At 43.2% G+C, this 21,259-nt stretch overlaps 1 protein-coding gene across 1 annotated transcript in view; it reads left to right on the top strand.

Annotated features, from left to right (window-relative positions):
* KSR2 (kinase suppressor of ras 2) overlaps positions 1 to 21,259 on the top strand; it is a 370,971-nt gene that overhangs the window by 350 nt on the left and 349,362 nt on the right. The window lies entirely within an intron of this gene.

Raw genomic sequence — 21,259 nt, 5'->3', positions numbered from 1 at the left:
GGATGTCTCTTTACTGTACTGCCGTGGTCTGCGCTTGGCTGGGTGGTGTAGTAGTAGTAGTAATTGTTATTCTGTATTATTATTATTATTCTTGCGGCTGGTATCATTTGCTTCCTCTCTGAGGAGTGAGTTCTCTCTTTTTTCTGCTTGTGGGTTTGTTTATATGCCACGGGGGCTTGTGTGCTGGGTAAGACATTAAGGCGCTGCAGAAAAGCCACGTGACCTTGCGCATTCTGCAGGTGGTCAAAAGGTGGTTTTTGCTCGCAGAACGGAGCTGCCTAAAAATATAGACCAAGATCTTCTCTTGGCCTCCTTCCCAGTCCCGCTTTTGCTCCTTGGATTTGGTTTGTTTGTTTGTTTGTTTGTTTTCAGTGATACATATTTCAGGAGGCGAGATACATAGATAAAAAATTCCTCATTGAGCTACCCATTTCCAATCAAATCAATTTGATGCAGGGAGCTGTTGCAGGCCTAAAACATGTAAAAGAAAAAAAAAAGCGTGGAGAAGCACACACAGGTGGTGTGGGAAAATACTCTGGAATCTTGGTGGGACTGTGGAAAAAAAGGGGTCGGGAGGAGGAGTTATCTTTGGCATGTTGTAACATGCTCTCCAACAGAACTTGAGGGGGAGTTTGAAGCAATTTTGTGTGTGTATGAGTGGGGGGGGGTGGGATGGATGCAAAGTTACTCTGAAGGAAGATGGCAGAAATTATTTCTTCTGAAGGCCATCTGGTCAAAGGAGGAAGGGTTTCAGGAGCTTAGAAAATGCCTGGCATCCACGTTGCTTGAAACATCTGAAAGGTTCGACTCACATCCCTCCCTCAAACTGGTTGTACACATGGCTTGATTAAATTTGGGAACTCCCATCAGCTGGCATTCACTCAGGGTGGTGGCCGTGGGGCTGTGAGCAGAGAAAAGTGATTCTCCCTGGGCTGGAGCGGGCATGTGCGGTGCTGGGGGGGCCACTCAGTTTCCAGCCCATGTGTTTCCAAGGCCTGAACTCGTCAGTCCCTTCGGAATCTTTTAGCCCTTGTGCCCTGTTCTAGTCTGAAGGAGCACCTCTCTCTGATTCACGTTCAGGTTTTCCTTTTCTCTCCGTGGTTTTCAGTTTGACTGGATGTCAGCAGGCAGGAAGGTCATCAGTTTGAAAGTGGAGTTAATGTGAGTGTGTCGAATATGCTATTTGCTCCCCTAGAATGCATCTGTGTGCCCATGTCATCTGGGAAAATGATCTTAAGAAATGAAATAAGCATCAAGGGGTAGCAGAGGAGTGGGAATTCTGTTGGGAGGCACAGGTCTTTTCTTTCTCGGAGCTTTGGAGAGCAGTCTAGGCTCGGACTCTGCTGATGGAAGAAAAAGTGTGGGATGCTCTGGCCCAGCTTTCCGTCTCTGTCTGAGCCGTGCCCCAGAGAAGATTCTGGTTAGAATTGCATGCTGTAAATAAATAAATAACCCCAAAGGGCCACCGGAGGCCTCTTCTGTTCCTCTGAGTCAGGAACCCCAAATGCTACTTTGTGTATTACTATGTGAATTTCTTCAGTTTTCGTTTCCTCTTTCCACCATGCTTCATCCTCTGGGAGCTCCCTGGACCACAGTGATTGTTGCAGTGGGCCACTGGTTCCATTGCTACTTTGCTGCATAGTGGTTTTCTTTTGAAACTGGTGGATGGAGGCATTGGTATGGTGGGAGGTGACAGTTGTTGGGAATGCATCTATTAAATGGAGCTTGCGGACCACTGTATCCATATTGCCTGGGGAAGGGTCTGGAGCAATTACGCCAATTTAGGCTCCTCTCCCCCCGTCTCTAGGGCTAGGGTGGGGCCACTAAAGAGGGGCTGGTCCCTTGGGGTCCAACCATGTCCTGCCAAACCTCACGCAGGCTTTGGAGCCACAGTTGTTTTTTTTTTAATCTCAGAAATTTGTCAAATTTTGTGTATCAAAATCACCTGGGGGAGCTTACTAAAGATGCATATTTTCAGCCTCTATCCCCAGAGATGCTAATTCAGTTGAGATTGGAGGGGGTCTAGGAATCTGTGTTTAGTAAACAGTCCAGATGTCCCTGATGCATGTTTTCATACTGACACTCTGAGAAAGGCTAATCTATTAGGAGATAGATGCCATATTTCAGCGATTTGATGGTGACAATTCTCTGCTCACAAGCACTGAGGAAAGTAGTCAATTGAACAGACCATCCCTGAAAACCTTGATCATAAGCAGAATTTAGTAACATGCCCATACCCCTGTAGAAACAAAAATGTACGACATGGACTTAGCCTCCAAGAAACGCACTTCATGGTTAGAGAGACAAGGCTAATAGCTTAGTATACGTGAAATGATGAGAAAGTCCAAATAGAAGTAATATGGGAGACGGCATGTGGGCCCATTAGGAATGTGTTCAGCTGCATGAAATAAAAAATCCAACCAGCCGTGGTTAAGCAAATAATTTCTTTTTCTCAAGTAGCAAGAAGTCCAGAGGTATGTAGCTGCTTGAGTTGGCTCAGCAAGGTAATAATATCAGCGCTGCTCTCATGGCCTCTTCCTAATGGTTGCAAAATGGCTCCTGAAGCTCTAGCCATTCCACCCGGGTTCAAAGCAGGGAGGAGGAGGACCAGGTGAGTGGGGAGGAATAAAGGGTGAATATTGTTTGGTTTCCCCAGGACACTTCCTCCTCCCTACCCTCCAGATGATGTTTCATTATGTTTTCTTGGTCAGAACTGGGTCAGATGGCTCGTCCAAACTGCTGGGCAAGGTGGGTGTGGGAACACCATTGTGATTGGTTTAGATGATCATGATCCATTGTCTGGTTTGACCTGTTGTCCCTGCATACAAAATCAGGGTTCTGCTGGCATGGAAGAAGGCATGAAGGGATGCTGGGTGGACAGCCGGCAATGTGGGCCACAGTATGTTATCGGGAGGTACTTTGACAGAGACGAAAGGTCGTGAGCTGTGGAGTTAGACCAATGTAGTTTTACAGTCTGGCTTTTCTACTTTATCTTGGCCTCGTGATTCAAATTGCCTGACCCATGGTTTCATTTTTGGCAGAAGGGCAATGAAAGAAGAACGTGACCTACCTCAGAGGGGATTGTGAGGATGAAAAGAGATGACATTTTTAAGGGTCTGGCACTGTGGGTAGCACAGTGCCTGCAGGTGCTGAATAAATGATAGCTCTTTGATGGGGACGATTAGCATCACATGCTGTGGAGAGGGTGCCATGGAAGGGAACAGCTCAGACTGGAGGCAGAGAAGGAGGAGCTTGAGCAACATTTCCTAAAGTCTGTTCTGTGGAACCCTAGTTCTGTGGGATGTTAGCAGTATTCATTCTTTCAACAAGTGCTGAAATCCAGGCACTGTACTAGATGCTGGTGGTCAACAAGTATTCTGTAGACGGAATAAATTCCATGGTTAACCCACTTGGGAAGGGTTGAGTTAAGGAAAAGAAATAGGCATCTTGACTGCAGGGCTTCTCAGAGCCTTTAATATGCCATATATGTACATTGTGACTCCAAGAGAGGGTAGTATCTGCAGTGTTTCCTTTTTCCAGAGGAAAAATCTCTTGAGCTTGATGTTCCATAGAATATACCCAGGGAAATATATGGCAAAGCAGTTAGGAAAGCATTCTTGGTTGGGGAGCTGGGGGCCCTGAGGGGAGTGAAGGATGGGGAGGGTGGAGATTGCAGCAGGTAAACAGAGCTCTCTGGGCAAGAACAACAAACCAGATTCTCAGGGCAGCTTACAGACCAATTGGCCCAGAAGGGAGAGAACCTGACAGTGTGTCATAGAATGCAAATTTAGGTCACAAACTGCTGGGGTCTAACTAAGGACCAGGAAGTCAGACCGACAAAGCTGCATCCCTTAGAGGGAGGAGATAGAAATCTTCAAAGGTTGTGGAGTGAATACAATAAAAAAAGATGTTAAAGTGGAGAAGTATGTAGCTCAGCGGTAGAGCGCATGCTTAGCAAGCACAAGGCCCTGGGTTCAATCCCCAGTATCTCCATTAAAAATAAATAAATAAACCTAATTACTGCCCCCAAACTGATTAAAACATTAATTAAAAAATAAACTGCAACAAAAAATTCTTTAAAAATAAAAAATGATGTTTAAAGGTTAGTCTGATGGCATCCTGCAGCAGGGGCCAGCAAACTTTTTCTGTAAAGGGACAGATAGTAAATAGTTTAGGCTTCATGGGCCATGTGGTTTCCATCACAGCTGCTCCGCTCGGCTGTTGTAGCATCCAGCAGCCACGGACAATCCATAAATAAACGTTTTCTAATGCAACTTCATTTATGGACCCTGAAATTTGAATTCAATGTAATTTTCACATGTCACGAAATATTATTTTCCTTCTAATTTTTTTTTTGACATTGAAAAATGTAAAAAGTATTCTTAGGTTTTGGGCCTTACAAAAACAGGTGGTGGGTCAGATTTGGCCTGTGGGCTGCAGTTCGCTGGTCTGTAGAGTGGACGGGATGGAAAAGAACCTGGAGGCACAGAGACCATCTGAAAGGTGAGGAAGTGACACTAGCCAAGGTGGGCACTGGCCAAGTGCAGGTGGCACAGAGTTGGGTTCTGTTTTGGTTAAATTACAAGAGGAGGAAGGTATCAGGGATGGGGTTGGGGTAGGGGGATAAGTAAAGAATTTCCTTCTACAGCAAGGGCATCATGGCCTGCGCACGTCAGTGATTTGTTCTCTAGATGTGCCATCTCAATGATGGACTATGGGGTAACAAACCACACCTAGGCTTACTTAGGTTTGGGAAACTTTGGACTTGAGATGGTCACTTATTATTTGCCATGATTCCGGGGGTTGGGATTGGCTGGGCTGTTCTTCTGCTGATCTGGCCTGGGCTCACCCATGTGGCCGCATTGACTGGCAGACAGGCTGGCGGCTGAGACAGCCGAGCGTCTCTCTCCAGTGGGATAGCCTGGGCTTCTTACACGGCCCCAGGGTTCCAAGAGGGCAAGAGTGAGGGTGGGAGCAGACAGACGATAAACAGGTGGATAGAGAATCTTGGTTATGTATTAACTAGGTGAGGCTATAACAAACAGATTCCCGAAGTGTAATGGCTCCCGTATAGCAGAAATCTTTTTCTTGCTCGCAAGACAGTCCCAGATGAGTGACCTTGTCGGTGGGCCATTGTCTCGTGCTCCAGGCCCCTTCCATTCTGCGGCATTGTCCTTGTTTGCATCCCGAAAGACCAAACCTCTTTGACGCCTCCTCCCCGAAGTTACCCTCATCTGCTGTGTTCCGTCGGCTGGAATTTTGTCACAGCACTGCCAGTGAGATGGGGCAGTGGGCCCAGGTGGCTGAATAGCTGGAAGCCTCTGCCACAGCTAATGATAAGCTATTGTTAACAGTTATCTCTTGCTGTAGAGCTAGCCGCCCCCAAACTCAGTGGCTTAAAACAACCATCATATATTTGTTCATAAGTCTGCAATTAAGGCTGGCCTCAGCTGGCCAGTTCTGCTGATCTTGCCGGGGCTACTCATGTGGCTGTGGTCATCTGGCAACTCTACTGAGGCTGGATGGTCCAAGATGGCCTTACTCATATGGCTGGTAGTTGGCTAGCAGTTGGCGGGGGCACCTCAGTGCTCTTCTGCATGGCCTCTCCAGCAGGACAGCTCACATTTCTCCCATGGCGGCAGCAGCAATGTTCCAAGAAGGCGGGCTCCAGTTCATAGCCTCTCCTAAGCCTCTGTTTCCTTAGCCTTTGCTAATGTCTCACTGACCAGAGCAAATTACGTGCATGAGCCCATAGTCCATGTGGGAGTTAGCATCCAAGAGGGTGGATTCCAGCAGATGTGGTTCACTGGGGGCCAGTGAACGGTCTGGCGCAGCGGTGTACCACGGCTGTGCATAAGCCCCCCATAAAGCCAAAAGAGCATGGGAGAGAGAGGGAGGGCCATGGGATGATCAGCCAAGGCCCCTTTGAGGAGATTTTACTGACCTGAGGGAGCAAGCCATGAAATATCTGGAGGATGGTCCAGGCAGAGGGAACAGCAGATGCAAAGTTCTTGGGTAGGAATCTGTTCCACCTGTTACTGAAACAGTGAGGAAACCCCTGTGGCTGGAGCAGAGTGGGTGGGGAAGGGATGAGGGACAGAGTGGGAGACAGACACGGGGCCCTGGTCAGAGAGGCCGTGGCTAAGATACTTGGATGTTGTTCTAATTGTGAACGGGGTGGATGGCTGATTTATTTAAAAGATCCTTTTGGTGATTGTGCAGGGAACATAGACTGTGGTGGGTAAGAATGGGAGCAGGGAGACAGTTCGGGAGGTCAATGTGGGAGTCAAAGCCTGGAATGACTATGCCTTTGACTAGAGTGATGGTTGGGGAGGTGGAGTGAGTGGCTGGATTCAGAAGGTCAAGTGCATGGGAGGTGCTCATGAATCGGATGTGGGGAGGGAAGGAAAATGAAGACCTGAGGATTACTCCTAGGTGTTTGGCCTAAGAACTTAGTGAATGGCGGTGCCTGTCTTTGAAGTGTGGAGACCAGGGGTGGGACAGATTGGGCCTGACAACTAGGTCCTGTTTAGATGTTTACATTTGTGAAGTAGACAGTTGGGTATGTGAGCCTGGAGACGTGTGGAAGGCTGGAGATACGAAGGTCACTTAATTATGTCAGGACATCTTTTTTTTTTTTTAATTGATGGAGGTTCTGGGGATTGAACCCAGGACCTCGTGTGTGCTAAGCACGCACTCCACCACTGAGCTATTACCCTCCTCCCTGTCAGGAACATCTTTTCATCTTATTCAATATTATTTGTAATGGATGCATAGTGTTATGTGGATAGACCATAATTTATTTAACTTATTTAATTTAATTGTCAGATGCGTCTGTTTGTCATTTTCCATTATTATAAATAACACCGTAGTAGACATCCTTATGGCTCGCAATAATCCTTGTTTTCAATTCCTGGAGGTGGAATTGCTGGATCTAAGGATATGCAAAGTTTCAGGACTTTTGATAGATTTTGCCAAATTAGCTTTCACCAGCAGTGTGGGAAAGGGTCTATTTTTCCACAGCCTCAGTCTGGATTTATGTTTTGTTTTAGTTTTCGGTGGCCTGTGTTCTGATGACCGAGAGCTGGGGGTTAAGGAGGCAGTGGTCTCAGGCCAGAATCTCATCTTTCCTGTTTCTAGTTGGGAAGGAGCTGGGAACCTGCAGAGACAAGAGGGGAACTTGGTTTTCCGTACAGTGAGGCCAGCCTGTGAAGACCTAGCGGCCTCCTCTGTCTTGTTCCCACAGAGAGAGCATCATGGGTGGGGTGTGGTCTCAAATTTCAGAGTCAGTGGCAAAAGTTATTTCTGGAGGGTTCAGTCCCCTCTCTGGGTTTTTGGGGTGCATTCTACTAGGGAGCTGGCTATCTTTCCTCCCAGGGGCAGAAAACTGGGGAGTCTTCCTCCTCTCCCAGAGGGTGGGTCGTTTTCTGGGCTCCCACCCACCGGGCTCCACCTGGTGGGACCTGGCCTTCCTCCTTGCTGCTCTGGAGCTGGGCAATGGAAGGTGTTGAGAAGCTGAGGAAGACGAGGGGGACATGGCAGCTGGGAGGGAGGATGGAGAAGCTGAGGAGTTGGGGAAGTGAAAAGGGGCAAAAGTGGGAAATAAAAGCCAGAGTGTAGAATGAGTGTCTCTGGCAGGGTTTCTGTGACCCTTGGAACGTCTCTCCACTGGGAAGTGACTGTGGCTGTAGTTGTTCCTGTTTTACAAGCTGGTTGATCTGATCTGACCCAGACGGCAAATTCAGGCAGCCACAGATACGGGAAGAGGTTTACAGCTCCTCCGTGAATTCTCCAAAGGTGGCACAGCCTGGAAGAAAAGAAAGCAAAGATGAGAGCCAGTGCAGACGAAGGAGGAAGCGGAGCTGATAATGGCGATGTGGTCAGAGGTGAAGCTTTAGGGTTCATGAGAACCGTAATGATGGAACACTCTGTCACCCAGATGCTCTCACTGGTGACCATTCCAGATGACAGTGACTAAGAGAAATAGAGAGCTGATGGAGACAAAATTGGGCATCCACAGAGACAAGGAAGGATGAGAAGAAGAGAGGGAGATATTTTAAATCTGTGAGGTCCAGGGTGCCAGCCACTTGCCGCATTGGCTGCTGACCAGTTGAAATGTGGTGAATTCTAATTGAAATGTGCTATTAGTGTAAAATACACACCAGATCCCGAACTCTTAGTGTGAAGAACGGAACACAAAATATCTCATTGATTTTTTTTTTACATTGACAACATGTTGAAATGATACTATTTTAGATGTACTGGGTTAAAGAAACTATGTTAAAATTAGTGTCACCTGTATCGTATTTTCCTCCTGAGGCTTTTAGAACATTTTAAATGACACAGGCGGTTCACTGTATATTTCCACTGGTCAGCACTGCTTTTGAGCATTGAGGAAATTTCTGTGTTTTGCCATAATAGAAATCTTGTTCTTGATAAAGACTGAAAGCCTGGGCCCCCTGGAGTTACTAGGCAGCCATTGATTAAAACATGGATGCATTCCAAAGATAGATGCCTTTGATTTCCCTGGATCAGGAGAAAAGTGAGATGAAAACTCAGAAATAACAACATAATTGAGTCCCTGCAAATATGGATGGGTGCTCAGAGCAGTGTAGCCAAGTAGGGAGGGCTTGGGCTCTGCAGTAAGACAGGTTTGGATTCCAGTCCGAGTTCAGGATTTATTAGCTGAGTAGCCTTGGGCAAATGAGCTCCCCTTTCTAAGCCTCAGTTTCCTTGCTTAGAAGTTGGGACAGTTTTACCCGGGATTGTTATGGTGATTAAATGGAATCATGCATTAAAAAGCTGAGCAAAATGCCCAGCATGTAGCGAATGCTTAATAATCATTAGCTGTGGTGGTTTCCACGATCATACGCTCTGCAGAACGTCATGGGGAGGTTAGGGTGTTTCAGCCCTGAGTGGTGGATAGGGTCTTTTAGCCTTCTGGGGAGGTGCCAGTTCGTTTATCAAGTCAGTGTTAATGGGCCTGCAAGAAGCCTTCTGTGGGATAATGGCACACCTGCTGGGCTGCAGGTGACTTAAGCGAACAGGATTCTGATCCCAGGTCTGCATCTTTGAGTTCGCTCACCGATGACTCGCTTCCCATCAGTGCCTGGCAGGTTTTGGTTTTGTAAACCATGTGCTCATCATAACTGTAAGTTGGATAACAAAATGCCAGTTACGGGTTGGCCTTACAACTCCCAAACTTGTCTTACGCTTGTGTGGTAAAGAGAAAAGTCAGAATCTGTGATATCCAGGTGTTTGAGAATTGTATTCTCCCAAGGTCAGAGGCCCCTGAGAGGTTGTGTAGGACCACCTCCTGCCCAGCGTTCAGCTTTGGCTTGGTGACTTGGGGCGAGCACTACTTCACAAGGCAACCTTTTAAAAATTCACTTTTTATTGTGGTAAAATATATATAACCTGAAATTGATCATTTCAACTGTTTGTAAGTGTACAATTCAGTGGCATTAAATACATTCGCAGTGTTGTGCAACTATCATCACCATTTATCTGCAGAACTTCTGCACTATCCTCAAATAGAAATTCTGTACCCATTAAACAATAACTCCCCCTGCTCCCAGCCACACAGTAATCTCTATTCTGTTTTCTGTCTCTGTGAATTTGACTATTTAGGCATCTCATGTAAGTCAAACCGTACACTCTGTGCCTTTTGTGTCTGGCTTCTTTCACGTAGCATGTTTCTAAGGTTTATCCATGTTGTAGCAGGTATTTTTATGGCTGAATAATATTCCATTGTATGTTTGGATAGACAGTTGAGTTGTTTTCATCTTTTGGCTATTGTGAATAATGCTTCTATGAACATTATTGTACAAGTGTCTGTTTGATTCCCTGCTTTGAATTCTTTGGGGATATAAATCTAGGAGTGGAATTGCTGGGTCATACAGTAATTCTACGTTTAATTTTTTAAGAGACCATTATTCTGTTTTTCACAGTGGCTGCACCATTGTATATTTCCACCAGCAATGCACAAGGGTTCCGATTTCTCTACATCCTTGGCAATGCCTACTATTTTCTGTTTTTTTTAAAATAGCCATCCCAGTGGGTATGAAATGGTATCTCATTGTGGTTTTGATTCACATTTCCCTAATGACTAATGATGTTAGGCATCTTTTCACGTGCTGATTGGCCATTTGTATGTCCTCTTTGGAGAAATGTCTATTCAAGTCCTTTCACAAGTCACCCTTTTGGGAGAGTCATAAAGGTGAGAATTATCCTCCTTCTGTTGACTTGGATCTATTCTTTGATGACTTCTGTCCTTTGGTTTATCTGGAGGAGAAGGAGAATAAGGCCAGTCCTTCCTTTGACTGGGAAAATAGTCTCAAGAAGAATTTGCATCTAGATCTGGAATCTACCAGGTAGAGACAAGAGATAGTCCTGTCTACAGATTCCTGACAAGTCTCCAGCCCAGCTTTTGCAGTCACCGTCCCCCTGCTTTGTCCAGTGTGAGTTCCATTTTTACAGAATTCCGGATTCTGGGCTCGCTGGTGATGATGAATTTCCCTTGGGCTGTGGACCAATCCTACCCAGTGAGAGTATCACACCAACCAGCAATAGACATGGATGTGTCTGTTTGTGCCCATCCACAAAGGCACTGGGATGGTGCTTGGGCAGGGTTGGATGGCAGTGAGGCGAGTAGACAAGTATAAAAAGCAGCCCATCAAGTGGGGCATCCAGGGACTTTGTTTTTATTAGATGGGAGGCAGGGCAAGGTTTGATGTCACTTTTTATATTTTTATGCTTCTCTGAGAGAAACAGTGCTTTGTGATTGACCCCCAAAAGCATATTGTTCTTTTAATATGATGCTATTCTATTCTTTTAATATGTTGCTGGATTTGATTCATTAGTATTTTGTTTGAGGATTTTTGTGTCTGTGTCATGAGGGATGTTGTCTGTGCTTTCTTTTTTTTTGTACTGTCTTTGTTTACTTTCAGTAACAGGGTAATACTAGCCCCATAAAATGAGTTGGGAACTGTTTCCTCCACTTCTGTTTTCTGAAAGAGATTGTACAGAATTGGTGTTATTTCATCTTTAAATGCATTAAATGCAGATAGAATTCGCCAGTGGATCTATCTGGACCAGAGATTTATTTATTTTATTTATTTATGTTATTTCTTGTGGAAGGTTTTAAACTACAAGTTCAGTTTATTTAATTTATTCTTGGGTGACTTTTGGTAGCTTGTGGCTTTCAAGGAATTGGTACATTTTATCGAAGTTGTTGAATTTACCTGTGGAGGGTTGCTCATAATATTCCCTTTTTATCCTTTTAGTGTCTGTGGGATCTGTAGTGATGTCCTCTCTTTTATTCTTAATGTTGGTGATGTGTACTTTTTCTCTTTTATGTTTTGTTAGTCTGGCTAGAGCTCTATCAATTTTAGTCACATTTTCAAAGAACCAATTTTTAGCTTCATTTATTTTCTCTGTTGTTTTTCTGCTTTCAATTTTACTGATATTTGTTCTTTTTTATTGAAGTATAGTTGACTTACAGTGTTGCATTAATTTCTGGTGTACAGCATAATGATTCAATTATACACAAATATATTCCTTTTCGTATTCTTTTTCATTATAGGCTATTACAAGGCATTGAACTTAGTCCCCTGTGCTCTACAGCAGGACCTTGTTGTTGTTCTTATTATTTCCCTTCTCCAGCTTGCTCTGGGTTTATTTTGCTCCTCTTTTTTCTATTTCCTTGCATGGATGCTTAGATTTCTCCTTTTCTAATATAAGTATTTTTTCCTCTACATTTCCCTTGAAGGACCACTTTAATTGCATCCTACAAATTTGGATATGTTATATTTTCACTTCCCTTTAGTTTGCAGTACTTAAAATTTTCTTTTCAGGATTCCTTTTTGATGCATATATTCTTTAAAAGTGTACTGTTTAATCTGTAAGTATTGTGGATATTTTCTTGTTATCTTTCTGTTATTGACTTCTAGTTTAATTCAGTTATGGTCAGTGAACACATTTTACATGAGTTTTAATTCTTTAAAAATGTTTAAGGTTTATTTTATGACTTAGACTGTATTCTCTCTTGGTGAATGTAACAGGTGCACTTGAAAAGAATGTGAATTCTGCTGGTGATGAGTGCAGTGTTGTATAAATGCCAGTTAGATCCAGTTGGTTGATGGTATTAAGTCTTCTGTATCCTTGCTGATTTTCTCTTAAGTTTCATTGATTACACAGAGAGGAGTGTTGATATCTCCTATTGTAATTGTGGATTTGTCCATTTCTCCTTGTAATTCTGTCTGTTTTTTCTTTCGTGTATTTTGAGCTGTTTTGTGGAGTGTATGTGCATTTGGGATGTTTGTTTTCTTGGTGACTTCACCCTTTATCATTCTGTAAAGTTACTATTTATCCCTGGTAATTTTTCTTGCTCTAAAAACTATTTTCTCTGATATTAATATAGCCACCCCAGCTTTTCTTTTTTTAGGTTTTTAAAAATTGAGGTAAAAGTCACATAACATAAAATTCACTGCTTAAACTCTTTTACATACAATTGAATGGTTTTTAATATATACTCAGTGTTGTGCGACCATGTTCTTTGTCTAATTTTAGAACACTTTCATCACCACACATGCAAAAAAAAAACCCCACCAAAACAAAACCAGGAAACCTAAACCTTGTACCTGTTAGCAGTCAATCTCAATTTCCTTGCCCTCCATCCCTGGGCAACCATTAATCTATTTTTTGTTGCTGTGGTTTTTCTTACTCTGGATATTTCATGTAAATGAAATCATACAGTATGTGGCCTTTTATGTGTGGCTTCTTTCACTTAACATAATGTCTTCAAGGTCCATCCATGTTGTGGCAGGTGTCAGGACTTCTTTCCTTTTCATGGCTGAATAATATTCCATTGCACGCCTATCCCTGTTTCATTTATCCATCCATCCGGGGACATTTGAGTTGTTTGCACCTTGTGGAGATTGTGAGTAATGCTGCTGTGAACATTCACTTGGCTAAGAGGATGGGGGCATTTTGAGAGGAAACAGTTTTGTTGCTTCTACTAAAAACTAAAGAAACATTCCCAGGTTCAGGCTGGTGTGCAGTTCGGAACTCTAAAGTCAGAAGTTCCTTCTGTACCTTTGTGGTTGTTCTTAGTGGTTGGTGTGACATTTCCCTGGAGCTCTTGCAGGTGCTTGGTTGGCTATTCAGGTTACATATGCCAGGTCGTGAATCGTTTGCACTGACTTCAGAAATGGAACTCATTACATAAAACAGTCATTTAAAAGACATTTATAGCCATTAAAGCAAAGCATATTCACTATAGAAAAAGAGAATATGCATTTGATCAAAAAGAAAAATGAACACACGTATAATCTGACCACCTACAGATCAACATTGTTAACATCTTGTTACAGAGTCTTCTAGGCTTTTCTGCATGCAGACATGTACTTTCATATGACTTTCAAGGACAACTACATTTTATTTATTTTGTAGTCTCCTCTTTTCCTCTTGAAAGTTGACTTAAGACATAAATGTCTTTCCCTGCCAGAACCATTTTTTATAGCATTTCAAATGGCTGGTAACACTCCAGTATAAAGATATACCATGATTGAATTAAACAACACACTTTGGTTGAGTTAGATTATTTCTGTTTTTTTTTTTTTTGCTCTCATAAAAACAGCCTTAGTAACTCCTTTTGAAATGAAATTTTATAAAGCATTCTTATTTGTTCCCTTAAGAAATGTACCTAGAAGTAGAATTAGTGCATGCTTATAAGGCTTTTTCTCGTTTATGGCCAAATGGTCCTTTAGAAAGAGTGTACCCATTTATAACCCTCTCAGAGTTTACAAGAGTCATTTGTGGCTTTGTGTCTTCAGGAATGACAACTGTGAGAGGTTAATGTTTCCAATAAATCTGTGACTTAATAAAAAAAATTGTAAAGTCACGTTACTAAATCTGTGAATCAACTTTTACTGAGCTAAGATTCGAGGCAGGCTTGGCTTTTAAAAATACATACTTTCAGTTGTAATAAATACAGAGTTAGAATCATGTCAATGACAAGGAAGCCTAATTTCAGGTGAAATTTTTCTGAAATGACATCAGAAAGGGATATGAGTGTTACAGTGTCTGATTTCCAGGGATCACACAGTCAGTTGTTTTCTGGGACCAGGCAGGAAACCCACAGAAGAAAAACAGGGTAGAGGCTGGACACTTGGGAGGAGACGTAAGGGCCACGGTGAACTGAAGAACATATACCACATCCACTGATGTCAGCTTCGCCAGTGGATTGGATGTAAGTCTCATTTTGTCAGGGACTTCCAGTTTCCAGCAGAACCCAGAAATCAAGACTATAAGTAAAAGCAGACATTGGCTTGTTATTATCTGATCAAGAACCTCACCTGAATTGAGGTTGTATTGTTTAGTCTGGAGAAGAACCACTTACTTGTTGATTTTACGATCTTTGCTTATTGGGTGGTATTCTCAGTCTCCAATGAGGGCAAAGTAAGAGATGTGACTGGGTCCAAACAATCTTATACACACACAGACACACATACACTTCAAACCTATGCGAAAGTAGGGAGAATAGCATAATGGACCCTTATGTACTCATCACAGAAATTCAGCAACTGTCAAATTATGGCCGGTCATCTCCCCCACCTCCATCCTCCCTGGGTTGTTTTGAAGCAATTCCTAAACTGTCATAGCATTTCCTCCCCAAATATTTCAAATATATATTTCTGTTAAATACAAGTACTTTGCGTTCAGCAACGAGATTCCTATTATCACACCAGCAGTTCCTTAGTCAGATAATTCCCTAAACAACAGGTCAAAATATTTATACACAAAAGAGAGATGTACTTCTCAAAGCAGACATGGTAGAAGGCATCTGCCTTGCCCCGGCTCTGCCGGTTCTTGCAAATTGTCTTCACAGTCATTTTACAAGAAAACGAATCTTTCTTTTTTCTTGATGCCAAATGGTGGCCTTCAAGATGGAAGGCTACCGTCTTGACTTGGCTTGACTGTTTCCTGATGACATTCCTCCATTTGAAACATAAATAGGCAAGTCCACTCTTGAAGAACAAGCTGTGTGGCCATTGAAGATGATCATGACAGTGCTCTGGGCACAGTGTCTGAGAGGAAACTCAAAGGGAAGACTCAGAGCTTTGGTGTTGGGATAAACCTTCAGCCATTTCCAATGTCTACTCTGAAAGGGAGCCTGTTTGATTAGCTTCAACAGTTATTCACTCCTTCACTCATCCATTCATTCATTCCACTTTGTGTTAAATGCATGAGACATACAAAGGTGACTGGAACCAAGTCTTGCCCATGTAGGGCTTAGGATGGGTAAATATGTGTAGTGTATGAGGCACTGTTCTAGGTACCGGGATGTGGAATATATTGACTCATCGATCTAGTGGTGCGATGTTAAAGCTAAGACCTGAAGGACAGTGGGGTTAACTAGAATTGAGGAGAGACTGTTCCCGGTGGAGGAACAGTATGTGCAAAAGCCTAGAGGTAGGAGATGGCTGAGGCTTTTGATGGACCAAAGCCCAACGTGGTTGGCATAGAGAGTGCCTCAGGCCCTTCTGAAGGCAAGGTGATGGAACAGAACTTTTTTCTTTCTCTAAACTGGATTCCTTTGCATCTTCTTCCTGCCCCATCTCCTCATTATAGAAAAATGAGGCAGTCTCATTTGCCATATTGAATAAAACTCTCTAACTTACAATTACCACTCCTCAAATAGAATTTGAAAGCGTGACATGAATTTATTGGTCCCCTAAGGTGGAGGAGGTTCTTTAACACCTCAACAAACAGAAGCCATTAATAATAGTAATAATAATAATAATAATAATAATAATAATAATAATAATAATAATAAATGGGCAAGACCTAGAGAAGTGTGGGCTGGAGGGAGGGAAAGTGAAGCCAGGAGAGAAAGAGGTGGTGAAATGGAAATACATTTTCAGTCCTATGCTTTGTGGTTTATTATTAACAGCAATGGAACAAATGTCTCTACAGAGTTATGAAAAATTCATCAGCAGCAGCTCCAGGTCTGAGAAGCTGGTCCTTGTTTGATCAGATTAAAGATAATAAGAGCAGTCCTAAATTAACTCAGATTAAGAGGAAGACGCTTCCCCTACTACGCAGTTGTACGTGTATAATCACGTTTCCTCACCGCCAGCCGCCCTTAGTTGTCTGCTAAGATAGGAACTAGGGTCTTTGCAAAGGTAGAACCAGGACCGCAGAGGGTGGGCTGAGCCCAGATGCTGCCTTGAACCTGGGGTCTGATGGAAGAAGAGTCTCTGGACCCTCCCCTGAGCTCGAGTTTTGTCTGGTCTTTCTGACGCTACCCTCCTACTTTTCAGACCCGTTTCCTTCCTCCTGGGTCTGTGTCATCCCAACTCACAATTTCGCAGAGTTGAGCCCCTACAACGTGCCATGTGGTGTTCCAGGTGCTGAGGATACATCCGGGAGTAATGCATGCAAAGAGCCCTGCCACTGGGTAGCTCACATTCTAGTCGGTGGAGACAGACAATAAATAAACATAAAGAATAAGGAAGCTGAAAGTACGATAGAAAGTGGTAAAGATTATGAAAAAAGAGAAAGTAGAGCAGGCTTCATGGAAAAGGTGACATGTAAGCAAAGACATAAAGGAAGTGAGGGAGCGATTCATGAAGCTATCTGGGGCAGACGGAAGAGCACTCAAAGTGAGGCAGCAGCTTGTGCAAAGGCCCTGAGGCCTTGAAGGAACAACCAGGAGCCTTGTGTGACTGCAGTGGAGTGTTGAGGATCAGGTCAGAGCAGCAGAGTGGAACCAGATCAGTAGGTTCTCTAGACCAGTGTCAAGAGTTTTACTAAGTGAAATGAGGTGCGTTGGAGGGTTTTGAGTAGAGAAGTAACATGATCTGACTTGAGTTTTAATAACCTTCTTCTCCCTAATAGGCTGTAGGAGAAGGAGGTAGATGAATTAGAAGACTGTCGCAGGTGAGAGACGACGGTGGCTTACACCAGACTGATGTGCTGTGGTTGGATTTTGGAAACATTTAGAAATGACAGCAAACAGGATTTCCAGATATTTTTGACTTTGCCTGAAAACTGATATAAAGAATGATGATGTTAACTGGTTTATTAATTACTGTTTATTAATCTGAACTCTTTTGGTCGCAAATGACAGAAACATACATCAAACTGCTTATGCAAAAAGAGGGAATTCTTTGGCTTACATTACTGAGAAGTTTATGGGTTATACTAGCTTCAGCATGGTGGATCCTAGTACTTAAAGAACATGGGCAAGGACCTCTCATCTCTCAGCTCTGCTTTCTTTCTGTGTTGCTTTCATCCAGTCTTTCTATCACCCTAGCTACGATGGAGGAAGAGCATCCTTACTCCCCGAGAGTTACAACAAGTGTCTGGGGCATCCTTTTTAGGCTTGGTTCATTTCTCTGCTTCTCTCTACAGGAGGGCACAGCATTCTGACAGGTCAATTCTGGGGCCAGAGTAAAAAGTCAGCTCCCCTCAAGCCTCATGGACCAAGCAGGGAGGGGTTCTCCAAAGGAAAGCTGGGGTGTTCCAACCGAAAAATGATAAGCTTGGCTGGAGGAAACACTGGATTTCTGTTGTCCCAACTGTTCATCCAGATTCCAACCAATGCAGGAGATTCTAAGGAGGGTATAAGGACTGAAACAGTAAATCATACCCTGGGGATGTTGAGATGTTCATAGTAGGATGTTTCAGAAATCTTTTAACTCAGCATTCACATAGTCAGCGGATTTACCTAATAGCCTTACTCCTTGAGTCTACTCTGGGACCAAGAAGCCTTTGCTTGCAGTGTGTTCTCCTGTCTGGCCTCCCCTTCACGGCCGTGTGTCTCCACTGGGACAGCAAGTGGGTGGAGAGCTGAAACACAGTGCCGGGGTCCCAGCTCCGCCATCCTTTTGCCGCTCTCCGATTTGGGCAAGTTGCATAACTACTGAGCCACAGAGGAAACTGGGAGAATCAAAGGAAAGACACTTTTTAAAGTACTTGAGAAACTGGACTCACAAGCCAAGGCCTTGGCTGTATTTCTTCTGGTTAAAGAATGCTTTATATTTGCTGATCATGGGATTGCCGGATAAAACATAGGAGGTTCAGTTAAACTTGAATTTCAGATAGACAATGAATACTTTTCCAGGGTAAGTATGCCCAAATATTGCACAGGACATATTTACACTAAAAAATTATTGTTTGTTTATCTGACATTCATATTTAACTGGATATATTTTTATTTGCTAAATCTGTTAGTGCTAGGTGATTATGACAAGGGAAACATTATTATTACTGACCACCCATGACAATCTCCTGACAGCCACTTCATGCAAGGACCGGGAACATTCTCCAAACTGTAGACATCGCTAGTGTTTTCATAATGGACACGAGTGAACTTTCTGTTCTCTCTTTGGATTATGGGTTTATGTCTAAGCTTGAAGTATTGAATTTGACTCTGTGTGTGTGTGTGAGAATCCTATAATACCCACATTTTGAAATTCTCGTTTTAAGGTTTAAGTTTTGGGTAACGGTGTTGCCTCTTCCAGTTATGAGCCATCAACTTGGGCTTAATCTTCTCCATGTGTCAGTTTCCCCATCTGCACAAATAGGAACATGACAGTACTTACCCCATACCATTGTTACGAGGATTAGATAATATGCTTAAAGTGCTTAGCTAAGTGTCTGGCACATGACAAGAGCTCAGTAAGTGTTAGCTGCTGCAGTTATGGCAAATCTCTAGAAATTAATCTGGCTGGTCCAGAATAATTTGTGTTTGATTTTTCAAATTAACTTCTCAGCTCTGTTTGGAAAATTTGGGGTTGAACTGTCCTGTGGTTTGGGCTTCATGCTTACCCAGTCGAACCCTAGAAGCAGAATAACAAGATGCTGTCTTGAGCTTGACACATACAGGCAGCTTTCAGCTCCAAACGGGGGTGGGGAGAGCGGAAGAAATTGGGAGGGAGAACGAACAGGGATTTGGGTGGTGGTTCCTAGGCTTGGTGGGCATGATTTTGGCAGTCTTAGCCCTAGATTTTGCCCCAAACCCAAGCAGGCACGCCCTGTTTGGCAAGGGGGATGGACTTAGGAGAATGACTTGAATCCAGGCCACGGAGATGTGCCCCTGTTTTGAGTCACTTTCTGCAGCTTCTGTTTCTAAATATTTCTATCCATTCCTCACTTGCAGACCCTGGGCAAAGGCCAGGGCAGGGCACAAAATGAACTCCTGGGTCATCAGAAGTGTTTGAGGACTGCCCAAGACCAGGGTCTGGACAGGGCCTGCCCAAGGCACACTCTGTGTGTCATACATGCTTCTTTTTGCTTGGGATCATTTAAAATGGAAATGTTTTCAAGCTCGGTGTTTTTTATCCTTACCCGGTTATGAGAGAAATGTTTTTTCCATGACCGTGGGAGACTCTCAGAGTCGCTGAAGTCCCTGCTCTGCAAGACTCTTGTAGCTAGTGTGAAAGGAGCATGCTCGGGGGTTGTGAAATTTCTGAGGCTGATTAGAGCGTGCTGCTTTCTTCTTGAAATCAGCATTTTACCAATGAAAGACAGTTGTTTGAAAAGTCTCTGTCGACTTCAGTGTTGATCTTGTAACCATGGCTAGCATTTACCTGGTGCGTACTGAATCTTAGGCACTCACCTGAGCTTCAGGTACGAGGCTATCCAAAATGTGGCTGATGGACAGGTGGCCTCGGTGCCCTGGGGAGCTGGTTAGAAATGTGGAGTCTCAGGCCCTGGCTCAGACTCACTAAAATGCATTTGAATGCAATTAGGTGACCTGAATGCATACTGAAGTTTGAGAAGCACCAGTTTCATCCTCAGAGCAACCCCAGTATTATTAATCCTATTCGAATTTTTTCTTTTGGTGAAATATATATTATATTTATTGCTTCTAACCATTTGTAAGTGTAAAATTCAGCGAGGGATGTTAAATACATTTACTTTGTGGTGTAATCGTCACCCCTGTCTATGCCCAAAACCTTTTCATTATTCCCAACAATAACTCTGTAACCATTAAACAGAAAGTCCCCCCTCCCCTCTCTTCCAGCCCCTGGTAACCCCTATTCTACTTTCTGTCTCTATGAATTTGCACAGTCTAGGTACCTCATATAACTGGAATCATACAGTGTCTGTCCTTTTGTGTCTGGCATCTTTCACTTACAGTACTGTTTTCAAGATTCTTCCATGTTGTACTGTGTATCATCACCCCATTCCTTTTTTATGTGTGAATAATATTCCATTTTGTTTATCCATTATAGACACTAATGGGTTGTTCCTACCTCTTGGCTTTTGTGGGTAATGCTGTTAAGAATATTCATGTACAAATATCTGAGTCTTTTCTGTCTGTCCTTTTGGGTGTATTCCTAGGAGTATTAACTCCATTTACACATGAAGAAATTGAGATGCAGAGATGTGAATGGACTTCTCTGAAGTCACACCTGATAGGTTTCTTCATTTATTTGGTCCCTTCCATCGACCGCAGAGACCATCTGTGTCCTTAAAGAGAAAGACACATGCTTTCCTTCTTTTCTCAGGGATGACAATATGACCTGCTGGTAAATACTGGGCTTTGGAGTCTTCGAGATCTGACTTCAAATCCCAGCATTTGCCCCTTGCTAAGTTTTGTGTTTTGGACAAATTGTCTAGTCTAAAGCTCCATTTTTCATCCATAAAATCAGGATACCAATGCCTGCCCCATGGTAATTGCTTTGAGGATTAAGTGGGAAAAATTATTCAAATGCCTGGTTTGTAAATATTCAAGAAGTATTGTTTACCCTTAAAAATAAAGAGTTAAAAAGTTAAAGATAGAAATGCTGTAGGATCCAGCAATTCCACTTCTAGGTATACGTAACAGGATCGAAAGACAGGGACTCAACCAGATATTTCTGCATGAATATTCATAGCAGCTTTATTCACAATGGCCAAGAGGTAGGAACAACCCGAGTATCTATCAATGGATAAATAGATCAACAGAATGTCATATATCCATACAATGGAATATCATTTAGCCATGAAATGCAATGAAGTACTGATACCTGCTACAACATGGATGACCCTTGAAAACATTATGCTAAGTGAAATCGGCCAGACACAAAAGGACTAATACTGTGCTTTTCCACTTGTATGAGATATCTGGTGTGGTCAAACTCAAATCTGGCTGAATGTAGAATTGTGGTTGCCTGGGGCTGGGACAGGGGGAGTTAGGGAGTTACTGTCTAATGGGTACAGAGTTTCAGTTTGGGAAGATGAAAAGAGTCTGGAGATGGATGGT

This window comes from Vicugna pacos, chromosome 32 (genome assembly GCF_048564905.1).
Source record: "Vicugna pacos chromosome 32, VicPac4, whole genome shotgun sequence".
Taxonomy (NCBI): Eukaryota; Metazoa; Chordata; class Mammalia; order Artiodactyla; family Camelidae; genus Vicugna; species Vicugna pacos.
Note: the sequence above shows the minus strand (reverse complement) of the source record. Positions and strands in the feature narration are given on the sequence as shown.